We start from the raw sequence: 12,125 nt of genomic DNA on the forward strand, positions 1-12,125 counted from the left end.
AAAAATCTGCCCATTAAGTCCTCTCATGTCAGCTGCCTCATAGATTGTCTGATATAGCCCTTCTGCTTGTCTTGCAGGATATTTCTTAATCATGAAAGCACCAAATTTTTGCATCCACTAAAACGGAAACTTTTGTTCAACAAAATCTTATAAGTCGATTATAAGAAATTAAAATATCAACCAAATTTAACAACAGTACATTTTTGAAGGATTATTTAAATACCTTTTAGACAAATACAAAATATTATTTCTCGAATAAGCGCGTTAACATCAAACTGATTTCCAAAATAAAATAAACGATATGTTAAAATTATTGTGGTAAAAGATAACGTGAGTTAAAAACCATTTGGAAATTTAAAAATAGTGAAATTATTTTTTAAAACTTTTGAAAATATATACAAAGCGTATATATTCATATAATAATGCAAAAAAGGTAATAATAGGATGAGGTTATGAAGTGAGAATTCTAATATTAGGTAAAAAGGGGATTTGGGTTAATGGAAAATGGTAAGATAGGAATTTGGCCGTTGGGACTCTAATAAATGTAGATAATGACCGCTGCCCAGATACACTAATAGTCCGTATTTTGGGAAAAAGGAAAGGGTAAATGCTTGCAATTGGATGTTTTCGCGCTATGAACCTGATTATTAAGACATTGAGGTTAAAATTTTTTTATTTTGTAGTGGTCTTATTAAATATTATTATATTTTTGTGAGGTGGGTTGTAATTGGTAAAACTTTTATGTTGATATTTTTTGTATGAAAAACCACTATTTTCCCCCTTAATCCTCTGCTTCCATTCCCCCCTGTCTGTCAATTCATATTCCCAGCATTTTCGGGGTCTGCTCACGGCTCTTTTCCCATGCAATCAAGCGTTTTCTTTGGTAGTCTCCTTTCTTCCATTCTGATAACAGTGATAACATGTCCTGTCCATTGCAGTCTTTGAAGTCTTGTAAATTGTGCGAGAAGGCGCTTCTCCGAGGAGTTGACACAATTCGTTGTTACAACCCTTCTTGCATTGTATTATCTAATCCTCCCCAGTATTTTTCTTAATACTTTCTTTTCAAAGATGCTTTCTGACGTTTTTCCATGATTCGCATCTGTAGCATATACTAACAAGGGAAGTAACACAACTGTGGTACGTCGATTTTGATGAAATTTGGTACAGCCATAGAATGGACCAAAATAAAGTTTACGTATTTTTTTATACGTGCCGTAAAAGCCCCTGAGCCGAGTTTTAGGGGTTGAAAATTTGGGTAAAAAGTAAATTATTGCATATATTTCGAAAACGAAAAGTGCTATCAAACTTTGGTAAATTGAAACTGATATTCATCAAAAGCTTATCATTTTTAATAAGCTTTTATTTGATGTGGTATATGTCATATACCACAGGGTGAAAAGGGGCGAACTACCCTTATTTTTTCGAATTTACTTAAAAACCACCCTATCGATTTTGATGGTGTTAAATATACTTGTAGTGCATTCAAAAATATTAGTTACGTGTTTTTTCTCATTCGTCGTAGATCAACCCCAGCGATGTTACGTGGGTTAACATGTAACTACTTTTCATCAGAATGATGTGATAAAACTGTCAGGTATTTTGAAAATATTTTAAACAAAACCATATTTAAATCTGTAAACCTTATTTTGGTCCATTCTATGGCTGTAACACAGTTGTGTTACGTCCCTTGTAAGTCATAACTCTCATATACATTTAAAGTTTATTGCTACGATGTACGTTTTTGATCTTAGTACGTGGGGTTGGGGGCTTTGCATAAAAGCATATCTTCCTTAAAAGAGGATTCATGTATGTATGTAACGAAAATTAACAAAATGGCTAATCCAGCTACATCTGTAGATTCATCCAGTTGTAAAATAAAGCCATCTTTAGCGTGTTTTAAACCATTCACTATAGTTCCGCTTGGCAGAAATCTGACATATCTTTAATTCGCCGTGAATTCGTCGTATCAGATAATGGGACAAGGTCAATTTTGCTTGCAAATTTTTCAACAATCATGGATGTGATTAAATCTTTTGCTATCATATATAGGTATAAGCTTCGCCTTGCTTAGCTACCCTTCAATTAATTAAATATAATGCTTTTAGTACATTTTTATTATCATCACGAACATACCTTTCAAAGGTATTCCTTTTCTGATTTAGTTCAATACATTTTCAAATGACTCTTTAACTTTGCAGGATTTAAATTGTTGTTGTTCACTAGTTGTTCATATATTACACAAAACCCATTTGGCTCATTTTTATGGCCAATCCAAGTAAATCCAATATTCATATAGTCTTCATCATACTTTCGTTTTTTTCGGCTTGTTAATCCGGACTTATTTTTGTCTCCACTGTTATCCGTTGGGTTTAATGTTAACTGTAGTATTGACTCGTGGAACCCCTAACGCGTTTGAGTGGAACGCTAGGGTTTTGCGAAACACAGGTTGAAGAACACTGTATTAGTTTGCTGCCCAATTTATATACAGGCTGTCCCGCAACGATTGTACAATACTGCATCAGCGTATTCTCTGATCGAAAACAGACAAGAAAAGTCTAATAAACATAGGTCCGAAAATGGACCAATTTCGAGATATTCAAAATTTTAGTTTCATAAGCTGACCTATTGTAAACATCATTTACTTCTAAACACAAACGGATATGTTTTCTAAATGAACTTCTAATGCGTTCAAAGATACCAGGAATTTGTTTAACTGTGTCAAATGCGTTACTAATTTTATTCTTCAAATCCTGCACATTTTGAACGTCTTCAGAATAAACAATTTGTTTTAAATGTCCCCAAAACCAAAAATCTAACGGATTTAAATCTGATGAACGAGGTGGCCACGGGACAGGACCTCCTCGGCCAATCCACTTATTGCCAAATCTGTTATTTAAGTATGCTCGAGTAGCGCGTGCATAATGTGCTGGTACTCCATCGTGCATAAAGTAGCAATCTTCTAGAATTTGTTGAGGTAATTCATCAAATGCCTCTGTAAGATCATTTTGTAAAAAATGTATGTAAGCATCGGCTGTGAATCTCTTTGGAAGAAAAAATGGACCTAATAACTGATCACCTATAACTCCAGCCCATACATTAACACTGAATCGCCACTGATGATGAGTTAATAGTATTGCATGGGGATTTTCATCGCTCCAAACGTGCGCATTATGAATATTAAAAATTCCGCTTTGAGTAAATGTTGGTTCATCCGTAAATACAATGTTTATGGGAAAGTGGACGTTTACTACCTCTTCCTGTATGGCCCACCTACAAAAAATCTCTCTTTTTTCGCCATCATTTTCAGTTAGAGCTTGAACGGTGTTGTAATGATAAGGATAAAGCAACTGCTCCCTTAAAATGCGGTGAACGGTTGTTTTGTTAATGTTTTCTTGTGCAGAAATTCTTCTAATGCTGGTTGAGGCATTTTCATCGACTCTTCTCAAAACTGCTTCTTCTAATTCCACCGGCCTTGTGTAATGTCTTTCCGTGGAATGGCTGTGGGTTACGCTTCCCGTTTCTTTTAATCTGAGAAATAGTCTGCTAAAGGTGTGACTATTAGGCAATCGTCTGTTCGGGAACTTTTGCGCGTAATGACGAGCTGCTAACGACGCATTTCCATCAGCTAGTCCGTAACAATACACCATATCCGCCATCTCTCCCTTGGAGTAATTAATAGGAGCCATACTTAATAGTTTTATTAAATTAAATAGTAAAATAATAATTTCGTGAAGTATTATTATTTTTTTTTTATTAGACAACTTATCGTAATCATAGTAACGACTTAATTATTATAAAAACAAATTTAAATTCATGATGTTAACAATATCAACTTATGAAACTAAATCTTTGAATATCTCGAAAATGGTCCATTTTCGGACCTATGTTTATTAGGCTTTTTTTGTTTATTTTTGATCATAGAATACGCTGATGCAGTTTTGTACAATCGTTGCGGGACACCCTGTATATCCGTAGGAATTTCATCAATACCTACATGTACTACCTGCTTCATGATATTTTTGAGCATCTATTACTTCTCTAACTACTTGTAATGTTGGAGGTTCTATATTTTCTTCTACCGGGTCTGCTTGTCTTCATCGTATAGTATTTCGTTTCCTGGTTCTCATCCCAGTGCTGTATTCTTTGGCAGTAATCTCTCCATATAGACTTTGTTTTCTATAAGGTAGACGAAACCATTTAAATAATGCCGAAAGTTTAATTTATGATTCACATTTTATTTAATATAAAACGTTTTATAACAGCTTATTTTAATAAGTAGATAATGCAAAAATAATGCGATGGCCGGGAATCGAACCCGGATCAACTGCTTGGAAGGCAACTATGCTGACCATTACACCACCATCGCGCTTGTTTAATAAATTATTAGAGTTGGACCATCCAAGATTATTAAGCTCTACGAAGCGGAACGTTCCAATTCATTCAAAAATAACCTTAAATAAGTGTAAAGAAATAAAATATTTAACAAGTCTCTATATTTTCTTCTATACTTAACGTAAATTTCATGTTATAACTTAATTTTGTTACGCAAGTGTATGTGAAGAAGATAAATAAGAAACTAATAACTTATGGGAAAACTTGGAAGCGATCTTGTTCAGTAGGTCTCGATGTCTTGTTAATATAAATGCAAACATAAATATTGAGGCGGAATGCGATGCGACTTGCGTAAGGTAAAGGCGCAGGAAAAAGGGGATTCGAGTTTCCACTTTGTGTAAGTTGTCCTCGCGCAGGGAACGGCCCTCGCATTCATGAATACCTAATACGCGAGACGGTAAAGTTCGCGCACACAGTAGGTTCTACGAAACTGTCGACCGGTGGCTCTAATTTTGAAAACAACTTGGACACACCGGTTCACGTCGACAAGCTTATTTCGAACCACTTCGTATTGATTTTAAAACTATCCGTATTCAGTGAAAGCTTTCAGCCATCTGTGTATTCTGATTACGTGTCATCAAGTATCTCCAATTTATTATACATCATTAGCATTCATCTATGTATCTATGTAAAGTCAATATATTGTTTGCATTCTAATTACAGCAAACTAGGAAACTCACATGATTACCTTAATTATTTTTGAACAGAATCGTCAGGCATAATGTGTGCTAAAATATTCATATTTGTTTGAATACATTTTCGAATTATGACAATTTAGTTGAATACAAACAGAAACTAAATCAGAATTCGAATGTTGGATAGTTTGCAAAACTAGTAGCTAACACGGTAATCCGCTCTACCTGCTATTCGGAACATCGATGTTATGTGAACTTTCCGGACGACGACATCTGGATGACAACAATTAATGAAAACGTATGGCCAAAGCTCGAGCGACATACAACTTGCTTCCGTAAAAGCCATATCTCGAACTCTCGAACGTTTGGCCTATGACTCGAACGTTAAGGGCCAACTTTGTAGCTGTCGCGATTCATCGTGTATCGAGAAAGAGACATTAGTTAGGAATAAATTGAACATCTGCAAAATTTGTGATCAAAATTGAAATGTAAACATGTTATTATGATTCTTACAAGAAAGCGTGTAATAATAATCTACATTGGGTAAACGAAGGAAATGGTTTGGTGATAAGGTGGCAACTAAATTATTGGTTTGACGAAAACTAATCTCCATAGGATTACCTTTGTTTTTGGGAGCCATATCGAATTAATATAAAGGGTCTCGAAGGATTTCGATAACGATCTACGTTTAGTATGCCTACCAAGTAACCTTACTAATTTGAATAGCTATCCGAATGTAATCAGCGAATTCTGTATGTAACTGAATTATTATGGTAGGATATCGATTTGTTTTCCTTGTTCACATAAACCTTAATCATTTCGGTATTATATCAGATATTTTTTCTGATTATTTCTTAAAGGGACATTCGATATTACAACGACCACTGTAATTAGCTTTCCGAGTATCGGATTAATTAATGTTCTCGCATGCGTTGATAATTCCAGTGAGTATTCCGGGAATTTAGGTCTATTATGAGACCCGATGTAAACCAACTTTGACGAACTAACTTCTCTCGGGTTAGCGCTATGTCACGTTTCACTATATACGTAAGAAGGACAGATTTTGGAGAGGGTGTGTCGGTAAACATCAAATTATTTTAAGGCATGATCGATTAATTCAGTGCATACTTCATTAGTATTCATCATTTTCCTTTCAAAAGTAAAAATGGTGGACGAGTAACGACGGTGGTGAAGGTGATGGAACAGCCGTTACGAATATGCTGGTATCTAATGATTAAGGCCCAGATGAAACAACCAGATGTTTGACTACATACCTGAAGAATAAATTTCTTTGTATTGAAATAAAATAGGATCATTAATGTGGCAACTTGGAACCTTCTTTCATTCCATATTTATGATTATTACAACAAGGTCTCTATGAATGTATTTACAACATTCAACTACACCAATTCACATCGTAATTACCTATTTGTTTCATTTATCGCTATACTTTAAATATATTACTGTTGTTGCATAGGTTTGCAATGTTTTACTCGTGTTTATTACCGTTTCAGCAATATCTGAAACACTTATGCAAAAATACAATTATAGGCAGTTTGTAACATGCCTGAATTGATAACATGTTGTTAATAATACATCATAATAATAAAATCATGAACCAATCGAACACCAACACTAAGTGTCCATCCGACAAGATCGAGAATAAATACGGTAACTACAAGCAACTTATTGGCTTACTTCAGCCTGAATTGATGCTTTTATATAGAATAAAACGTTCTTGGCATTTATAATTTCGTAAATTGCACTGGGTACCTATAAATTTATATAAGAACATGTCCGTCTAAAGGATATTTACTTAGAATATTTTGTCGACGTTCGAGCGAATTTACGTTGTAAACAAGAAACTACGTGAAATCAGAAGCAGCTATTACGTCAACCTGGGAAGTTCAATATGCTCTCTCTGTAAGCGTATCTGCTATTGTACTTTGTTGTAGAAAGGTTGTAGCAAAATAGTAATAAAAATCGAGCGACTAAAGTCTCGGATGCCGATTATACAAACTCTTGAACTCCTAAGCGATATCACATTGTAATCTAATTCTCGATTCGAGAATTCTGTTACTTAAAAAGTTTTATGTTAAATTAAACATACAACAACCTTACGAAATATGTAACAACCTTTTATTACAAGTTTATTTTTTTGCAGACTGTCTTAATGTTTCGGGCTTTTCACTTTCTCATATTTATGAAGTATATTAAGGAGAAATGTTATAATATTTATATACATCATTCAAAAACGCAATTAGTTGAGATGATGAGATATGGAACTTGGAAACCTCCGTCAAATGAGATAATGTTCCAACTTTACTTTGAACACAAATCTAAACTTCTTCATATAAACTTGCACTTTAAACAGAAATAGATGATTAATACATCCAATGTGTTTTTATAACTATACAAGAAGTTAAAATTTAATTTTTTTCTTCTTATATCGAATTCGGTTTAGCTGTAAATAATGCCGTACAGTTATGAGGATTAATTCTCAAACGTTGATGAGAATTAAGAAAGATTTATTTCTTATCCTAAATTAGAATTCTCTACTTTAATTGAAAATATAAATGATTCTTTAACCCTTAAAAATAAAGGTGGATTGATATTTTTAAATTTATGTTTGAGAACGTAAAACATAAAATAAATTTGAAAACTTTTATTATAAGATTTCTTATCCAACCTCTTTTATTATCAAAATCCTCTATTTTTATCTCCTATTTTCCACTAAAATCTTTTAGTATTGTGCACATATAAATTGAATTAATTAATGTATATTTAATAAGAAGATAAATCGTAATTATGACCAAGTTATGACCAAAGTAAAAACCATTTTGTGATCAACTTCATTAGATCATTAGAAGACAATCAAAAAAGAAAGTAAAAAGATAACATTGAACGATTGGACTTTATCATTTTTATCAACCTTAGATTCTGAGGTTGCTGCCAAATTTTTGTTGTTTACTTATTGAAAGGAGTGGAAGAATTTATTGCCAATTCACGGATAAAATGGAATTGAAAGTTGTGCTAAGAGATATTCCTGAAAATGCGATCGAAGGAGAGAAGAAGTTGTTTGAAGTTAAGAAAGTATGTCAATTAATGGTGAAAACCGAACCCAAGAGGAAAAAATTAGGGTGTAAGTTAATGCTTTAAATACCAACTGTCCGGAAGGGAAAGGCGCCAGGGGAAGATGGGATCCAGAACGAGGCATGGTTGGAAGCATCAAGGGTGGTGAGAGTGAAGTTGTTGGAGGGGATGAATAGTGTATGGATGAATAGTGTATGGTGGGTTTCCGGAGGGATGGAAAGTGGGGGTAATTTGCCCAGTATATAAAAAGGGTAATAAGGGAAGGGTAGAGAGCTACAGAGGAATTAACCTACTAGACTCGGCATACAAGGTATACACGAAGATACTGCTGGGAAGACTGGAGGAGGAGATGGAGTTGGGGGGAATTTTGCCGGATGGGCAAGCAGGCTTTCGGAAGGGAAGGGGAGCAATCGACAACGTGTACGTGTTGAAGCATCTGGCAGATAGAGAGCTGGACAAGAAGGGAGGGAAATTGTACGCCCTGTTTATAGATTTGAAGGCGGCTTTTGATAAGGTGGATAGGGGAAAGTTGTGGGAGGAGATGGGGAGGAGGGGGATCACGGAACACCTAATTGCGAGAGTGAAGGAAATATACATGGAGACTATGGCTAGGATAAAAGTGGGAGATAAGCTGAGCGACGTGTTCTGGACGACGAAGGGACTGAGGCAGGGATGTCCGTTGAGCCCAAGTCTGTTTGCACTGTATACGGCGGACCTGGAGGATAGATTGGGGAAGGGGCAAATGGGAGGGTTGGTGGTGGGAGGTAGAAAGGTGCATGTGTTAGCATACGCGGATGGCATCGTAGTCATGGCGAGAGAAGCGGCGGAGATGAAAGATATGATAAAGACATTGGAAAGATATTTTAGGGGGAAGGGGCTGGAAGTGAATGTGGGGAAGACAAGGATGATGAAGTTTTGTAACGGTGGGAGAAAAAGAACAGAAAACTGGAGATGGGAGGGAAAAGAGATCGAGGAGGTTAGGGAGTATACTTACTTGGGGTATGTGTTCAGGGAGGACAACAGGGAGGGGTCGCATGTGATAGCTATGGCAAAAAAGGCGAATAAGGTGATGGGACAAGTATGGGGTTGGGGGAAGAGAGTTTTTGGAAGGAATGTGGCAGCGAGGAAGATTATGTTTGAAGGCCTGGTTAGCAGTGTGATGATGTATGGAGCAGAGGTATGGGGATGGAGAGAGCAGGCAATGCTGGAGGACGTGCAAGCTAGATACTGGAAATGGGTGCTTGGGGTGGCGAGAGAAACACCGGGGTATATAGTGAGGGAAGAGGTAAAGGTGGATAAGGTCAGAGTGGAGGCGGGCAGGAGAGCAGTGAAATATGAAGAAAGAATAGAAGGGAGGCCAAACTGCAGGATCTTGGGGGAGTGTTGGAGGGAAATTGGAGAGGGAAAGATCAGATATGGGAAAGGAGACAGAGACAACTATTATAGACGAGCGGGCTACTCGGTAACTGAGATAAATAGTAGACGAAGGGTGGGTAGGGAGATGTGGAGGGAGTTGAGAGATAGGGACCGAGATGTGCAGAGACAGGAAAGAAGGACACAAATAAAAGAGGGGAGGTATAACGAAAGGTACAGGGACATAATAACGGAGGGGCTGCCTAGATACTTGTTATTGGAAGAAGATGAGGAAGGAAAGAAGTTGGTGGCTAGGTTCCGTTGTGGAAACGAGGAGAGAGCTAACAGATACTGGATAGCCGATGAGGAGAGGTGGTGTAAGCTATGCAGGGAGGAATGGGAAACGTTGGAACATATGTTGAATGGCTGCAGTGAGTTGAGGGAGGAGGAGTTGGACCGAGGGCAGATCTTAGGAGAGGGGGGAGAGGGGAAACGATGGATGAGAATGGTTGTGGGAGTAAGGAGACAAAGGGAAGGATGAGGGGATGATTGGGCCGAGGAGCCGAGGGTATGGAAATGGAGGAAGAGGGTAGAGGGTGAAAATAATATACTAATAATATATATATTAGAATGTATTAAGGGGATAAAAATTGTAAATATTAAAAACAATAAAATGCTTATTATTAATACCAACTGTCCATGTATGAACGGCCAAATATGGATGCGTGAAATGTAGAGATAAGAATTCTTCTACTGAATGACCGAAGAAGCAAATTAAGTAAATTAAGATGATCCTGCTCATCAACAAAAGAAAAGAATTTAAGGTAAAAACTAATGAAAAGAAGACCAAATTCATAACAAGGTATCCAAACTAGGGTTCTGTCATATTCAAAAACGTAAAAAATGTAGACGGAACGTTGGTCCAGATGGTTTTCAAATTTTTTGAAGGATTTAAGATAATGACTTTTGCAAAGAAATTAGTAAGTAAATTTGTTTATGATGATAACGTGTGCCAAAAACTAAAATGTTTGGTAGGTACAATGAAAATAGTAGATACCATAAACGTTGAAGAAATAGGTTGAATACTTAGAACTGAAATAAGACAAAGAAAAGCTCCCCTGAATATCCTGAAGCGGTTGGTAATTAAGAAAGAAACTACATGTCTGGATGGGATATTTCATGACACGTTGAATGCCGAAAATTTTGTTCAATTTCTTTTTTAAGTTCGGCGGAATGTGTTCTTTCTTTTTTTAGGGAATTTAACAGGGAGAATTCCATATCTGTTTTTGGAGTAAACTTTTCCATGTTATTAACCCACTTATTGTTTGTTCTTATTTCACACACTATTGATAAATAAGAGGTGATACATTCATTACATCATTCATAATGTAGATGATGAAAGAACATGCAAAAAAATTACACCTCATGTATAGAAAAGAAATAGTTTAACATCTAATAGGACCGTATTAGTAATAATCCATTTACATCAAAAACTTGACAGGGTATTGAAACGCCAATTAAAGTTAGTGCCTAAATCTGCATAAATATTTACAACTTTTTCATACAGTTATAACTTTAGTTCATTCGTAATTAGATTCGTTACAAAGCAGAAGTTGTGTGTAGACGTCACGTTGCGACATGGAACGGGTACGTTTACACGATTTCACTCGGCTTCCTCGTCGTCGGTATAAATTGCACCGGTTTGGATTACCGGTTCCAATAAATTAACTTGAATTATTTTTCTTGGTACACGGTTATTCGCGCAATCCTTGCATGTTTACTGAAAGTTTTCGCGGGAAAAGACGCGAAATTCCACAAAATACACTCGGAGAGAGAATCCCCGAGGAGCTTCATTGCTCGGTATTTTGGTGTCGTTAACGATCGTTCTGCGCCGTAATCATTATTGCAGCGAAAATTTCCTCGGTAAATCAAATTTATTGTCGAAGTTGTAAACCACGTTCAATACGATTTATTTTATTGTGAGTTAAACAAAAATTGGAAATTTTTTTTAGTAAAAAGTAGACTTTATTACTTAATTAACGAATTTATTAATTTTTTCTTCTCTTTAATGGTTATAAAGCAACAAAAATTCTTAATCATCCTCATTAAATTTTAAAAGGGATATTAAAAATTCAGCTGCCATATGGTCGATTGAAGATAATTTCAAGGTGAGAACTCAGAACCACGTAAGGCCCCATCTTTTTTTGTATCCACCCACGCGCCAGACATCTGCTCGTGACCAAGATGAGATAACCGATCGTCCATCTGCTCTACCCGGACTGTTCGTTCTTAGCTTTAAGTAAACCGTTTGCGAACGCGTGCCAGATATGCATTCGTCCGTATTAAATCCTTCGTCTTTATTAACCATAAATTCGCATGGAGGATGGATCGGTAACGAGTAAATCTCTACCAGACTAAATCAATTGCAACATCTCGTCGTCTTTGCTGGTGAAACGTCGTGTAAGATATAACGATGCCGTTATAGCAAGGATTGTGTCGGTAGAGGGATTATCGGAAATAGGATCTGATGCGCTCCCCGTCTTTATTAAAAGTGAAATATTGCTAGTACCATTGTAGCTTTCACCACATATCGTAAGCTAGTAGATGATGTTTCGAGTTCGCATATCTATTCTTGTTAGTTTTGTCACAATG

General features: G+C 36.2%; 1 non-coding gene across 1 annotated transcript; it reads right to left on the reverse strand.

Moving 5' to 3' along the window:
• Positions 1–4,294: 4,294 nt before the first annotated feature.
• TRNAG-UCC (transfer RNA glycine (anticodon UCC)) lies at positions 4,295–4,366 on the reverse strand. The gene has a single exon. It is a non-coding gene; the product is annotated as a tRNA-Gly (tRNA).
• Positions 4,367–12,125: the final 7,759 nt, after the last annotated feature.

This window comes from Onthophagus taurus, chromosome 2 (genome assembly GCF_036711975.1).
Source record: "Onthophagus taurus isolate NC chromosome 2, IU_Otau_3.0, whole genome shotgun sequence".
In the NCBI taxonomy this organism is placed as follows: domain Eukaryota; kingdom Metazoa; phylum Arthropoda; class Insecta; order Coleoptera; family Scarabaeidae; genus Onthophagus; species Onthophagus taurus.